This window comes from Protopterus annectens, chromosome 14.part0, assembly GCF_019279795.1.
Source record: "Protopterus annectens isolate FY-2018-M chromosome 14.part0, PAN1.0, whole genome shotgun sequence".
In the NCBI taxonomy this organism is placed as follows: Eukaryota; Metazoa; Chordata; order Ceratodontiformes; family Protopteridae; genus Protopterus; species Protopterus annectens.
This window is the reverse complement of record NC_056748.1, coordinates 653826889-653843266: the sequence shown is the minus strand read 5'-3', so window position 1 is coordinate 653843266 and position 16378 is coordinate 653826889. Positions and strand designations below refer to the sequence as shown.

The window sequence follows — 16378 nt, the reverse complement described above, 5'->3', positions numbered from 1 at the left end:
CCCTTATACTAACATCTGTTTGAAATGGAATAGACTGGAACATGCCCCTCTTTCTCAGCCATTGCCAAGTGTCCTTCGTCCTTCCTATTTGGCTGTGTAATTGTCTGTAGTAGCTACAGGTTTTTCTTCTCATGCTTTCTTGTCCAGTTGGACTTGATACATTCTTTTGTCCACTTACTGTTACCTCCCCTGAGTCTGTTTGTTTTTCCTAATGACGGAAAAAAGAAGCTTCTCCATGCATCAGTGTTTCCATGTCCTTTACCATGCTGTTGTTATAAGCTGATTTGACAGCTCATGTTGTGGAAGAACCCTTCCCTTATGTCCATCATCTTTGCATGCGACAGGGAGTTCTTGACTGGTAACTCTTCTGGTTCCTGTATACAGCATTCTGTGAGCTGAGCTTGGTTCCTGTCTTTCTGACGGTGTACTGCAGATGTCTGTAACAGATGAGTATGATTCTTGAGTGGCTGCTGCTTTGGCTGTCATCATCAGACAGTTTGCTGCTTTAACTTGGGACTTTGCTTTCCTTTTATCTTATTGGTAATTCAGTGATGAGGTTTTGTGCTGAAATTCTACCATTTGCTGAATTTTTATTTTCACAGACATTCTAGGTCAATTGTTAGACATGTCTAGTATGCCATGTCTGATGCAATTTGTCTTTATTTTGTGGATCATTATGGTGAATTTAGTGTATAGCAGGTAGTTGATGATCAACTCCCCCAAAATTGGAATAGTTGCTAACAGTGATTAGGCACACCCTGTTCTCAGAAGTGAATAGGATTTCACTCACCATAGATCAAGAACTTGCTGGTAGTTCATGGGAATGCAGTCAGTTTTTCTTTTGCTTGCATCCATGTGCCTGCAGGTATTGCAATTTATTTTTAAGGTCTTTATGCAATTATTTCATACAAGTGAATAGTCTCTTGCCCTCCTGGGACAACCTTCCTTGTCTAGGTGTGTGATAGTTGGGTATGTCAGCCTGTTTTACCGTTGAGGGGATCAGGCATCCCCCCCCCCCCCCCACACACACACAGACACACACACACACATTGAAGACACCAGCATCACCATCCTGCATAGTGAGGTTTTCCTGAAAAAGACTGGTAGTGCCTGATATCATTTGTCACATAGCTATTGCTCCTCCATCATCCCTGTAGTGTCAGCTACCCAATTTATGCATCTTTTTCTGTTTTGAAGTTCCCATTCAGATAGGGCTTAGCCACTTCTCTGTGATGGATCTCCAGTAGATCATATTAACACATTCATCTTGATTTGATTGATTCCTCAGCTGCACTTTGAGGTAAGTATGCTTTGATGAAAGGTTTAGTGAGTAGCATGCACCCTTCTGTCATAAATGTGACTTAAGTTTCACAATTTTATTTTGCAGCCTAAGTAGTATTCTTTACAGTCCTTTAGGTATTTCCAGGAACTGTTTTCTTTACTGGCGTATCTAGTTCTTAGGATATGAGTGCACGTTCATTTTGTATCCATAAGTCTACTGGATAAACTTTTCCATGACAAAAACAATAACTAAAGTTTTTTTTTTTTTTTTTTACTTTGAGCATAACCTCTCTGTCTGTTTCAATGTCCAAATTCCAGATACAGGATTTCCCCACTGTAAAACAGTAGCATCCAGTCCTGGCTATGGTATGACAACATACATATAGCATCCTCTATGGATTACAGTAATTCACTGCTGGAGATGTGGTGGTTCCCTTTGTAATATGAAGAAATGCTCAGCCAGACAGCTCCGTTGGCATAGAGGCAGGAGAAAAGAGAGGCGTGACATGGCTTTACCAGCTCATAGCTCCTCAAAGTGAAGGAGTGGGAATACATCCCATGGTGCAATTTTGTGTAGTTGAATTCCTTCTGGAAACCAGAGACCTGCAGGAGAACTGGATTCAGGGGGGGCAAGGATATGTTGAAGAGATACATTACCTGTGGAAATGAGTAGCTGTGTTCTCACTTATTTCCATTGCACCCCAAATTCAGTGTGTGTTGAGTAGGATTACAGCCAAAAAAAAAACATTATGATAGCTTCCTACATGAAGGACGCCTCTCGGTCATTTCTTGACTTGAGCTTGGGGAACAGGTGGTCCAGTTGACCAAGAGAGGGTGTAATGGTTGGCAGGTAGCAAGGGCAAAAAAAAAGGTAAAAAAAAAAGGTAAAAAAAAATTCTGTCATGAATTTCACTCCATTCCAGCAAATTATCCTTGTGTGTTAAGGGTCTTAGCATGGGCAGCCACGGTGGTGCAGCGGTTAGCGTTGCCACCTCACAGCAAGAGGTTCTTTGGTTCAATACTCGGCTGGGGTGCCGTCTGTGCGGAGTCTGCATGTCCTCCCTGTAGTCGGGTGGGTTTCCTCCGGGTGCTCCAGTTTCCTCCCACATCCTAAAGACATGCTGTAGGTGGATTGTACATTCTAAATTGGCCCTAGGTGTGAGTGTGTGCACCTTCTGTGGAAGGATGGGTGCCAGGCTGGCAACTTGACACCGTAAAACTCCACTGCCAATCATGAGCGGACAGGTGATCCGCTGTGGCGACCCCTAACTGGGAAAAGCCGAAAGAAGAAGAAAAAGTTAATGGTCTTAGCAGATTGCAGTTGTCTAGTAAATGGTCACAGTACTTTGTCAGTTATTTATCATGCAGAGTAGATACTGTACTAATTTAACATCTGTTGACCTTGGCATATCCATTATTGTCCAGATTTTGTCTGAGTCAACTTTTAATCTCTCTGAAGTCAACAAATGTCCAATTTATATATTTTACTCCTTCTGAACTTGATGTTTTTGCCTCTGTGTATCAGATAGGTTTTCAGATGTTCTTCGACTCCCATTGCTGCAGTCCTTACATATGGGTAGTCCGCTGTCCACAATCGGCCCGAATACCAAAGGGCTAGAACCGGCGTCGGTCATCGGCGCCCAAGACTGACGTCAGTACGTGCCAGTACAAATGCGCATGACCGACGCCATATACTCAGTCTTTCTTGCCGCGTGGTCCTAAGCAGAAGCAGCCTTTTGCAAGTGCCGTTCGGCGTTCTGTAATTGTCGGTTTTTGAGTTTCAGACCGGAGACCAAGTTGGGCTAAGTACCCCGTTGGGGACACTTTTGTCTTTTTCTTGCCTCATTATTGACGGATGTCAGAAAAAGTTAATAACTGTATTTCTTGTGGGAAACAGATTCCTCATAGGGATTACCATTCACTCTGTATTCCTTGTTTAGGGCCTGAGCACGACGTGGTTGGGTGTCGCTTTTGTGCTACTTTTAACAAGCGTACTATTAAACGTCAGTTGGACTGTGCTAGGCTTGTGTTTGGTAAACGTTGTAATTACAACATTCCGTCGGATTCTCCGACGCCTGGTTCTTCTAAGAAACGCAAAGAGAAGGCTTTGCGGTCCAAACAGGATGAGTCGTCCACTCCGGACGCCGGTTCTGTAGAACCACCGAATACTTCAGCGGCTCCTTCTGAAAGTTTACCTGAGTCTCAAGGGGAGCCTTTGTTACTACAGGAAGTGGCTTCTCCTGTGTTAGGCCAGGCTGAGGGTGCTTCTCAGATGTCGGTGGTTCCCTCCCCTCATAGGGTAGTTAGGCCTCCTCCTTCTCAAAGCAAAAGCCATTCTGAGTCTAAGTCTGCCCCTGCTGGTGCTAGTCCCCAGGGTCCAGCTCCTAGGAAGCACATGTTAAAGATGGCTGAAGATTTGATAACTTTAATTAGGGGTTCTATGCCCCCCCCTGAGAAGAGGCCCAGGGTACAGACAGAGTTGGAGGGTTTGGTTCAGTCTTCCAATGAGTCAGATTCTTCTGTGGAAGAACTTCAGGATTTCCTCCCTATTCTGATTCGGAGGCTGAGGACACTACTCCCTCTGCGTCCCCTCCAGAAGATTTTTCTTTCTCTGAGACTTTGCATTCCATGAGGGAACATTTCAAATGGGAAGGCCAGGATTATTCTGATTCTCGTAAAAGGCTAAGAGAATTCTTGTTTTTGCCTCAGCATAGGCCCTTGGCTATTCCTCCTGTACTGGATGTTGTTCAGGATGTATTTTCTGAGGCTGCCCTTAACCCAGATTCTCTGCCTCCTGCCCGGTTAAACCAGATAGATACTGCAGGGTTCCGGAAGCTCACAAGTACTTATATAAGAGTCCTAGGGCTGATCCAGAAACTATTACTCAAGGCCCCAAAGGTGTTAGGGCTTCTGTGGTTAAGAATCCAGTTCCTCTGGACAAGGATGCTAGGGCCCTGGATAGGTGGGGTAAAAACTGTATACCTCTTCTACTTTGGCTATGAGAGCTTTAAATTGTCAGTTTCATATGCTCAGGTATCAAAATTATTTGCTGGGCCAATTGAAATGTAAAGTAGATGCTTTAGCTGAAGGTATTGAATGTAAGGAGCTTCAGGATTTAGTGCATGCTTTAGACCAAGTTGGTAAGCATTCTTTGCAGTGTGGTTTTGATGCTTTACAGGCTTCTTCCAGGGTGGCTGCTACTAGTTCAGTTGTTCGCAGGCATGCCTGGCTTAAAGATCAGACCTTGTCAGAGCATGTTAAGGCTCGAATTATGGATGCTCCTCTGCAATCTGATGTTCTTTTGGCCCTCCAGTAGAGTCAGTTTTGAAAAAATGGAGGAAAAAGCTAAGTCTATGCAGACGGTTAAGGACTTTTACAGGTTCAGCCCCTAAGTTCAGTAGAAATTGGCCTGCTAAGGGATGGTCTTTCCCTCTTCGGATTATCAATCTAGGGGCAGGTCGAGGCGAGGTAGAGGTAGGGCTTCCTCTCAGGGCCCTGTTACTTCTAGGACTTTGAGTTCTTCTACCCTTTCTGCTGGGGAGGGCAGGGGTCAGTCCTTTCGGAAACAGACCCAATGACCTGTGTCTTCAGCTGCCGGACTCTGCCTTGCTGGCAGCTCCTCTAGGAGGAAAACTGGGACTTTTCAAAAGGAATTGGCATTTGGTTACCCAAAACAAATGGGTATTGGACATAATAAATCGAGGCTACAAATTTTATTTTCACACATTCCCTCCTTTCAAAGGTATGCCGGATGTGCCTCATCAGCAAAGACTGGAAGCACAGGCACAAATTTCTTCTCTGCTTCAGTTGGGAGCAATACAGGAAGTACCTTCTGCAGAAAGGGGCACAGGGTTTTATTCCAGTCTTTTCTTAGTGCCAAAGAAAGGAAATACTTGGAGACCAATTCTGGATTTGTCCATTCTAAACACCTTTCTGGAAATTCCAAAATTCAAGATGTTAACACTGCAACAGCTCTTACCTATGCTGGGCAAAGATCACTGGATGGTGACTCTGGATCTCAAAGAGGCCTATCTTCACATTCCTATCAGGCCCAGTTGCACGAAATTCCTGAGATTTCGGAATGGGAACTTGCATTATCAGTTCTCTGCATTGCCCTTTGGCTTGTCTACTGCGCCCAGGGTATTCACAAAAGTCCTGGCTCCAGTAATAGCTTTTCTCAGACTAAAAGGAATTCAAATTTATCCTTATCTGGACGACTGTTTGATTCTGGCTCAAGGCAAGCACGAACTTCGTCAACATCTGCAGTATGTAATGACAGTTTTAAGATGCCTAGGGTATTCTGTGAACGAAATAAAGTCCAGTCTAGTACCCTCACAAGAGATGTGTTTTATGGGTGTAAGGCTGAACACAGCTGCTCAGATGGCATTTCTTACCCCGGACAAACAAAGAAATCTTCACCTATACTTCCAACAGTTATCAGTAATGTCCAGGCTGACTGCAAGGACAGTCCTTCAAGCCTTGGGGTTCATGGCATCTTGCATTCTAGTACTTCCCAATGCCAAACTGCATATGAGGAAGCTGCAATGGTATCTCAAAAGCGTTTGGACTCAACACAGCCACGATTTGGACACTGTCATTCGGATTCTGCCTTGCATTCAGAAAGAATTTGTGTGGTGGGCTCAGGAATGTCACCTAAACAAGGGACTCTCTGTGACCCAACCAGAGGCAAGTCAGATATTAACGACAGACGCCTCGGAGTCAGCCTGGGGAGCTCATTTCACAGGAAAATGGATTCAAGACCTTTGGCCCCAGAGCTACTTCACTTGCATATCAACATGAAAGAGATGCTGGCAGTTCAATTTGCTTTGGAAGCATTCAAGGGCCTACTTCAACCAGGACTGGTGTTGATTCGAACAGACAACACAACTGTCATGTGGTACATCAACAAGCAGGGGAACTCATTCTTACCCTCTTTGCAGACAAGCAATGCTGTTATGGGAAACTGCTTTAAATCTGCACATCACTCTTCGAGCACAGTTTCTGCCAGGAGCACAAAATTCTTTAGCAGATGTTCTGAGCAGACAGATTGTGGATCCTCACGAATGGAAGTTGGACCCTCAGGTATTTCTTCAGTTGACCATGGCTTGGGGAACTCCAGACATAGATCTGTTCGCTTCTCCTCTGAATTTCCAACTGCCACTGTTTTGCACAAGGCTGTTTCATCCAACAGCCTAGAAAATAGATGCACTATCCTTCAGTTGGAGCAACCTTCACATGTATGCTTTTCCTCCCTTGCCTCTTCTTCCAAAGGTACTGTTGAAAGTCAGGAGGGACAAACCTTGCATGATTCTTATAGCACCGGATTGGCCTCGTCAGCATTGGTACCCTCTGTTGAGGAGCTTAATTCATGGGACACCTTGGCCATTACCACAGATTCCTCACTTATTGTCTCAGGAAAACAATCATTATCTCAATGTCAGGGTGCAATCCCTACACCTGACAGCCTGGCGCATTCTGTTTTAAAGAAGGAGGGCCTTCAGCTCCCTCAACAAGTTTTGGATGTTATTTTGGAAGCCAGGCGACCTAGTACTCGAAAGGTTTATGCTGATAAATGGAAGAGATTTTTTCTTTGGAGTTCAGCTAAAGGCTTTGATGTCAAATTGCCTAATTTGAGTTGTATATTGCAATATTTGACTGTATTATTGGACAAGGGTTTGTCTTTCTCTTCTGTAAAAGTGCATGCTGCAGCTATTTCTGCTCACTATGATTGTGACCCTCCTTTGTTTTCACATCCATTGGTTAAACAGTTTCTTAGAGGGGCAAAGAATATAAGACCCCCACGAAGAGCTCCTACTCCTGCCTGGGATCTTAATTTTGTTTTGGAAAAGCTGACTCTGCCTCCTTTTGAACCTGCAGCTACAGTTGAATTGAAGTTGTTGTCTTGGAAGACTGCTTTTTTGTTGGCTGTTACTTCTGCTAGAAGGGTATCTGAATTACAGGCCCTCATGGCAGGGGAACCTTTTCTGATTTTTCACAATGACAGAGTTTCCTTACGTACTAATCCTACTTTTATGCCTAAAGTGATTTCTAATGTGGCATTGAACCAATCTATACATTTGCCTACTTTTTATGCTAACCCCCAAAATAAAGGGGAAAAAGTTTTGCATTCTTTGGATGTACATAGGCAGTTAAGGTATTATTTGAACAGAACCAAAGAGTTCAGAAGATCTCAACAATTATTTGTTTCTTTTGCTTTGACTTCACAAGGGAAAGCTGTCTCTAAACAAACTATTTCCAAGTGGATTGGCCATTGTATTGCTTTTTGTAACTCTCATCATGGAAAGGATGTTCCAGTTGGGATCAGGCCTCATTCTACTAGGGCTACGGCCACCTCTACTGCTTTTTTGAGAGGGGTAGCTACTAAAGACATTCTAGAGGCAGCTACTTGGAGTTCTGTACATACCTTTACAAAGCATTATCATTTACCTCTTTATTCTAGGTCTAGGGCTGGGTTTGCCACTGCAATCTTACAGGGCATGTTAGCAGCTCCTAATGCTATTTAGTTGGCCAGCCTCCCCTTTTTTCCGTTGCTCTGGGATTCTACCCATATGTAAGGACTGCAGCAATGGGAGACGAAGAACATAGTACAGTTTTGTACCTACCATAAATGTAGATGTTTGAGGATCTCCATTGCTGCAGTCCAATTTTCCCTCCCTCCTTCCCCCTTTTTAGGTTGGGTTTTGGGTGGTGTTTTTTGCATTCTGGCGTCTGAGGCAAGAAAGACTGAGTATATGGCGTCGGTCATGCACATTTGTACTGGCACGTACTGACGTCAGTCTCGGGCACCGATGACCGACGCCGGTTCTAGCCCTTTGGTATTCGGGCCGATTGTGGACAGCGGACTACCCATATGTAAGGACTGCAGCAATGGAGATGATGGATCCTCGAACATCTACATTTATGGTAGGTACAAAACTGTACTTTTCACATCATGAGCTTGTTTATTATATCTGTTTTCTTACTTTCCCTGTGATGAGCATGTCATGCACTGTGATGTATGTTATTGATGAACTCTAGCACCTGGGCGTTCTTCCTTTGGAATAATTCAGGTCTTACGTTATACACATTAACACACTTAACATCTGTAATCATCTTTTTTCTGCCATGTTATGTAGCAGAGGCAAGCAAATAAGTTGACTCTTCATACACCTTTGTATGATAGAACACATTCTTGATATCACACACTTAGAGCAGGTTTGTCTTTATCAGATCAGGTAAGATGTATCTAATCTCTGGAAGTAAAAAATGGCTTTTCCTTAAGATCTTGTTAAGTTGTCTGGGTTATGCACATATTCTCAGATTGCTACTAGATTTTTTCATGTTAGTATGTTATTTATCAAGTTAGCCCTGTATTTCTGGTGGTACAATTATCCCTGTCTTATAGGCTGTTTAGTTTTTCATTTACTGGTGACATCATTACAACAGGAATTCTTCCCTCGAGAGATTCAGGTGGCTTACTTCAAGATTTGTTTCTGTTCTGTAATGTCATCTAGAGTCTAGACATCCATACTTGTTGAACAAATATGCTGGCTCATTCTAACTTTTTCATTGTCAAATAATTACCTGTTTTAGTTTGCTCATTCAAAATGCAACCCAGAGCCAGCACACTGTATTACTTAACAGTGAACTGTCCCCGGCAGCTGCATATTCCACCCTGTAATATATATTTTTTTCTGGGATTTTTTTGATTCTTGTCTGCTGTTTTTCAAAGCTGTGTACTTTTGAAGTGCATCCTTAACAGCTGTTTTTTTCTTTTCATTTTGTATGTCAGATTCCAGCAGGTTTATTTGGATAACACTGCAGCTTGTCCCAAGTCCAGTAAAAAAAATTCCATTTTTTCCTCTGCAAATGTGAGAGTAAACAGATGCACCGCATATCTTGATTTGTATACTTCAACAGCATGTACAGTCTTAGTGTCTTCCTATTTGTTAATTTCAGTGTCATTTACAACATACATAGTAAATGTTCCTTTAATTTTCTTTGTTTTACTGTGCACCGACCAAATTAGTTATTCTTAAGACATTTGTATGTTTTCCCAAATACTGGACATCTCTGTTTATTTCTGTCATGACTCAACACAGTTCTTGGAAATCAGTAGGCCGATTCAGTTTCCTTTAGTGTTTTTACTTGCACAGTTTTGTGCTTTACGGACTGCATGTTCTTTTCTGTTTTACCTTCGTACTGTGACAGTTTTGCTGATATTCAAGTCTGCATGTCATTCCCATTGTTAGCTTCAACACTCTTACCAATCTCTGAGTTAAATGTGGGATGCAGATCCTACAGATGGTTCTGTCATGAATCGTATCTTTGAGCTAAATCATTGTATCTTTGAGCTTCACAGATTTGCATTTATCCTTTACTATTCTTAGGTCTTATCTGTATCTTGATTTTTACTGAAACAGGGTCTCTCAATAGGTTCTTTAAACTTAGGGTAACATGTCCCTCAGATACAGCTATCAGCGGTCTATAGCTGCATTGAAAGGAGGTAAGGAAAGTATGGACAGCTCCCGGCTTAGTTCTCCATTTAGGTAAGACATCACCTTTATTATTCACTGATACGTTGTCATCCACCAGTTTGAGATTTGCATAATGATTAAGCCTAACTGCCATCGATTTCCATGACATTGCCAAGTTGTGTGTAACCAGAGAGTTAGTAGAAGTATCAGACCAGGCGTGGTTTTCATCTCGTCAGTTTTTGCCATTTTCTTTCTTGCACCTTAGTTTACTTAGTTTCTCAGCGTTTGGGATCCTTGATTGCAGTCTGAAATGTATACTGCCATCAGCACATTTCACTCTTTCGTAACCTTATGCTTAACGGAATGGAAGGTAAACACTGTTCTTTCTTTTGCATACAGGATAACTTTATTGAACAGGAATATACAGCTTTAAAGGTACGTGGCTCAGATTCACATATGCCATCCTGAACTGCGTTGCTTATAAAGTGCCACAGGGAAAACCATTGCTTTACATTATTGTAGATACTCATGTTCATAGGTTCAGACTAAGACTACAGCCAAAAGAGACCATCAGAAATCTCAGCCACATCACCCAGAACTGTTGGGAAGCAAGCAGTAACCCACATTAAGTAGTCTTTCTCCACATTTTCCTGTTAAAAATTGATCACCCATTCAGTCATCCAAACTGTTTTTAAAGGTTGCTAGGGAAGTAATGTTGATCGTTAGGCAAGGGCAATCTCTTCCAGAGATGGGGTATATGTTGGATTAGGTATCTGTCATGCCATCTTGTCTTCTTGACATGAAGTCTCTAAAATGAGTGGTTGCTTTACCACTTGTTCTGTGTAACTGATGGAGGTCAAAGAGCGCTGGCTCATTCATTGCATGGAAAGCTATGCAGAGTAGAGCTACATAGCTTTTAGTATGTCAGAGTAAATAAGGGTACTGACAACTGAAATCTTTTTCGACAGAAACTTTGAGGTCTTTTAAACTGGATCAGGTGCTTGGTGAAGTACATGTCAAAGGCTGCATTATATTCAATGACAGGCCTAATAAGAGATGAATGAAATGGAGTCTATCCTCTTTGGACCTTGAGGAGATGCCATAAAGGATAGCTGTACAAAGCAGAAGGATTTTCTAACCACCACAGAGACATGTTGGCCAAACAAAAGTCTGTTATTAACATGTGTTCCCGAGTCCTTGATGACTGTGTCAAATTAAAGTGGAATGTTACCTATATGGTAAGAAGTAATGATGCTAGATTTACCCAAGGAAACTAAGCTGCATTTCTTGGTGTTAAAGGTAAGGCCATGTTTAATACACTGAATACTTATTTGATCCAGCCCTTGATGGAGAATCTGAGTATCAGAATGGGATTTGCTACCCCCCCCCCCATTTGCAATCAGCAACAAACCCGGTTAGTTAAAATGCCTTGATATTGGCTTGTATGTTACATTAATATATACCAAATAAGAGACAACCCTGGACAGAGCCTTGTACACCATTAGGTTCATAGGTTCATAGGTAGGTACTAGGCACTAGGCTATCGGCCCTGGGGCCTATATAAGCCTAGCCAAAAAGGTTTCCTGGCTTTCGCCACCCAAGAAAATAATTTTCATGTGCCTGTGTCGAGCAGCGCCTCAGAAGTGATCCCCGGGGTGAATTTTCTATTTCCCATCCAGGCATCACGATTTTTCTTAAAGAGGGCCAGTGAGATGCCTGACATGTTCCAGAGTATGGGAAGTCTCCGGGACAGGAATCTCTCCCTCCAGCATGTTCTATTTATTGTGATGAGAAGGTTTAGGTCCCTAGAGCATGTGGTTTGGAGAGATTGGGATTTCTTTAAGTATAGCATGTCCAACAGCTCTGGGTTTGACATAGCTTTGTATGTTAGGCAGAGACTGCCTTTGAGTAGGCGATATGCGACGGAGTAGAGCTGGAGATTTTTGAGATGGTCTGCATATAGCATCTGTTTGAGGCTGGTAATCCTCTTAGTGAGGTATTTCTGTGGCCTTTCCAATTGTTGTAGGTGTCTTGTGAGATACATGCCAAACAGGGCATTGTACTCTATAATGGGTCAGATGAGGGATGAGTAGAGAGGAATAATGATCCCCTTTTTTCTAGAGGAGAACCCTTTTGTGATGAGGTGTGCCACGTAGAAGGATTTCCTGACTACTGTGGGGATGTGGTTATCAAAGGAGAGACTACTGTCCACCTGTGTCCCGAAGTCTCTAATCACACTTTTGGTGTTTAGTGAACTACCGCCTATGTGGTAGTTCATGGGTACTGAGTTTTTCCCAAAGGGGATGAGAATGCACTTCTTGGCATTGAGCTTGAGGCCATGACTTTAACACCAAGCATCTGTCTCTGTGAGGCCCTTTTGTAGAATGTCTACATGATTAGGTGATTCTATTATGGCTCCCAGTTTGCAGTCATCTGTGAACTTTGTTAGCCAAAGACTTTCTGTGTAGGCCTGCACTTCAGAGTAGTAGATGCCGAACAGGAGAGGACCCTGGACTGAACCCTGTGGTACTCCAGTCATCACTGGTCTGAAATCGGACTTGGAGTCAGCTACTTTTACTGTGTGGGTTCCGTCAGTGAGCCAGCTGGCCATCTATCTTGTGACATAAGGATTTATACCCAGTTTAGTGAGATTATCTATAATTCCAGAGTTGGGAATGGTATCAAAAGCCTTGGTGAGGTCAAGATAGGCTGTGTGCACCCCCTTGCCCTCATCTACGGCTCTGGTGACTGCTTCAAAAAAGTTAATCAGGTTTAGTAGACATGATCTACCTTTTAAAAACCCAAACTAAGTGGGATCCAGGGTTTGGAGGTAACCTATGTCTTTGTTTATAAGATCCAAGATGATACGTTCCATGGCCTTGCAGACCAGGCTCGTTAGGGTAATGGGGCAGTAGTTTCCTGGGTCCATGGTGGCACCCCTTTTATTGAGTGGGATAACCATCGCTGTGCACCATTCAGTAGCACATAGCCTGAGGTGAGCCTATGATTGACCATGGTACTTAGGTGGGGTGTCTAGTGACATTTTTCTGCCTAGAGCAAATACCTTTGACCTTAATGGTATTAGATACCCATTTATCAATGCAGTGGACCATGTATGGGTTAATATTGAGTTGGGAAGTTTTGTCAATAATCCTAGCATGGGAGAATAGTGTGAAAGGCCTTAGCAAGGTTGAAATAAGCAGTGTAGACTGTATGCACCTTCTTTGTTTTCTCGGTAAACCTTTCAGAGAACTGAACCAAGTTGAGCAGACACAATCTGCTTTTTACAGCTGCGTCCATGGTTATAAGGTCACATATACAAACAAAAATGTTCGAGCTCAACGCCAGTAAAATTTCATTTAATTAAAAGGCAAAGTTTTCAGGTTATTCGCCATTTCTCAATGCACAAAATTCAACGTAAAAGCAGCAATCTATTCAAAAAGGCATTCAATTATTCCATTAACCAGTCATATTCTAACAACAATTTCAGTTACACTAAAACATAGCATAGCATTGTTCCTAGTCCACAGAATAAACTATAAAATCCTAAAAGCAGCAAATAAGTATGACACATATGTAAGGTTGCATGTACCATTGTATACCATTGTTTACGTGCTCAACCATAATAAATTCCAAAGCTTTGCAATTAGTACTAGTGAGACTAATAGACATGTAATTCCCAGGGTCAGTAGAAGGACCACTTTTATGCAAGGGCACAGAAATTGCCATTCTCCACTTCTCAGCGACATAACCAGTGGAGAGACTCCAGTTGAAGAGCTGGTGGAGGGGTTTTACTAAATGGAACTTTACTCTTCTCAGCAGGCATCCAGGGATGTTGTCAGAAACCATGGAAATAGTGTTTTAATTTTGGAATGAGCCAGAAAGACTTGCTCCAAATTGATCTCAACAGGAAGAATGACCCATTCCCATACTGGGAGTTGAACCAGGCAGCATGGGTGAAAATCAAGAATTATAACTGCTAAACCATATGCACCAGGTTACAGTTGTGAAGATAGGGGAAGGCTGCCAGCCTAGCCAGATAGAATTTTGTAGATAGATCTGTCATTTGTAAATATTAATGTAAGCCACAGGCTTGTTCTCGTAAATGTGAAAAGACTGCATTGGATATTGAACTACAAAAATATAACAACAGTGCACTCAGCTGTAAGAAAGCTAAGTCAAGCATTTTATGACTGTCTTTGATGTTATAATTTGAAGCCAATATGTCTAGAGGGAGACATCCTGCCTATTGTTTTAAGGCCAGAGTTAATGGCTAGAATTTTGCTGGTTTCTGACCAGGTGTAAAGAATGTAAATGTAGTTTCTGTTAGCCTGAGAACACCACAGAAGTGTGAAGAATGATGTCATGTGAAGCAGCTCTGTGTTATCATTTTAAAGAGAGAGAATTAGAGAGCTCAGAGCATTCTGTCTTAAAAACATCCAACATCACCAGCATTGTCTTGCTCTAGATGCAAGTTATTTAGAACTGTGTTTTCTCTTCGAAATAGCTAGGAATTAGGAAGATTAGACTAAGTGTTTTTCTGTGTTGATGTTAGAACTTTTCTATGGTATTATTTTAAGTATTTATCTGTGATCTCTGAACTCTTGACTAGCGCTGTGTAGTAAGAAGTATTGTCTTGTGTTTTTATTATTTATGATTAAATATCTTTAAACCTTTCAACTGTGGCTGTTTTATGTAGAGTTAATTTAAGCTCTAAAGTACATTGTATGTATATAGTGATACTGTACCAAGTCACTCTGATAAGCCGCGACTGTTCAGTCACACTTACCATTTGGATAATAATATCACACAGTAATAATTGGACACCCTTTTAAGGGCCTTTGAGTAGTTGATAAATATTAGTGGATGGTGGCAGCTGGTACTACCTTTTAGACTGGGCAGAAAATGGACACAGCTGCAGAACCTGTGCCAGCCTTCCCCAGGAGTGTCTGTGTGGTTGTATAAACTCTTATCTCAAAGTGTGTGCGTGTCAGCTACTTGGGCAGGGACACGAAGCACTGGTTAGACAGAGAGGATGCTGGAGGTTTTAGCTTGCCAATGAGGCTGAGATCTGGACCCTATAGCTATGCCAGTGGGGAGTCTTATTGGGGACCTGGAGAGAAAGGGAGAAACCAGCCCCAGACTGACTGTGATCTCTGTGTGCTCTTAAGGGAAATTGTACTTTACTGTGTGTGTATCTATTATCCTTTCCCTATATGGACACCCCTCACTGGTGTTAGTGGTGAGGATTGAGGCTCCTTGATTGCTGGGCCAGGGCACAGGCATCACAACAGTCTTCCATGGTTAACCTACTTGTGCATATTAATTTTTGACATTTATCTGAATTTCTACTTTATGATGTTTGTGTAGTTTCTGTACTTTCCCTATGTCCTGCATAAAAATGGTAATTAATTTTGGCAGTGTATGTATCTGATAAAAGCAACGGTAACATATAATGTTGTTTCATAAATAAAAAAAAGAAAGGCAGGTAGACAGCAACACAGGCTCACAGTGTGCCAGGCAAATGTGCTTTCACTTCTCAGTATTTATGACACCAGAACATATCTTCCTTCTATTTCATCCAGTGTGTCTAACACAGAAGTAGAAACCTTACTATATTATTACTACTTAAAATTCCTGAAGCTTAATTCCTAGTTCTTAAAGGTAACATCTTTATTGAATATGTAGCAGTATCTTTATTGAGTGTGCATATTGTATTCCTTCAGTAACTTAGCAAGTTCTACTTCTGAGTTATCCATTGCACAATCTTAAACTGTAAAACTGAAGCATTGTGTTTTGTGCACAAAAGCAGATTATAAAATCTTGCAGATGTTTTGAACATTTCATAGGTTCATAGGTAGGTACTAGGCTATTGGCCCAGGGGCCTAAGTAAGCCTAGTCAGTAAGGTTCCCTGGCTTACGCCAACCAAGAAAGTTAATTTCCTGTGCCCCTGTTGAGCAGAGCCACAGAAGTGATCCCCAGGGTGTATTTCCTCTTTCCCATCCACTCATTGAGATTTTTCTTGAAGAGTGATAATGAGAAACTTTGCTTGACATAGATGAGCAGCTTGTTCCAAAGTATAGGAAGTCTCTGGGACAGGGATCTATCCCTCCAGCATGTCCTGTTTATTGTGGTGACAAGGTTTAGGTCCCTAGAGAGTGTAGCTCAGAAGGATTGGGATTTCTTTAGGTGTAGCATGTCCAACAGCTCTGGGTTTAGTGTAGCTTTATATGTTAGGCAGAGATCTCCTCAGAGTAGGTGATATGCTAAGGGTAAAGCTGGATTTTTTTGAGACTGTCAGTGTAGGGCATCTGTTTAAGGCCAGTAATCCTCTTTCTGAGGTACTTCTGTGGCCTTTCCAGCTGCTGTAGATGTCTTGTGAGGTACATTCCAAAGGGACATTGTACTCTATAATGGGTCTAATGAGTGCTGAGTAGAGGGGAACAATGACCTCTTTTTTCCTGGATGAGAATCCTTCTGTGATGAGGTGTGCCACGTAGAAGGATTTCCTGAATAATGCGACGATGTGATTATCAAAGGAGAGACTACTGTCCACCTGGGACCCAAGGTCTCTTATCACACATTCAGTGTTAAGTAGACTGCCATTTATGTGGTAGTG

The 16378-nt window shown here is 42.2% G+C and overlaps 1 protein-coding gene across 7 annotated transcripts in view; it reads left to right on the top strand.

Annotated features, from left to right (window-relative positions):
• ANK3 (ankyrin 3) overlaps positions 1-16378 on the top strand; it is a 2432060-nt gene that overhangs the window by 1755254 nt on the left and 660428 nt on the right. The window lies entirely within an intron of this gene.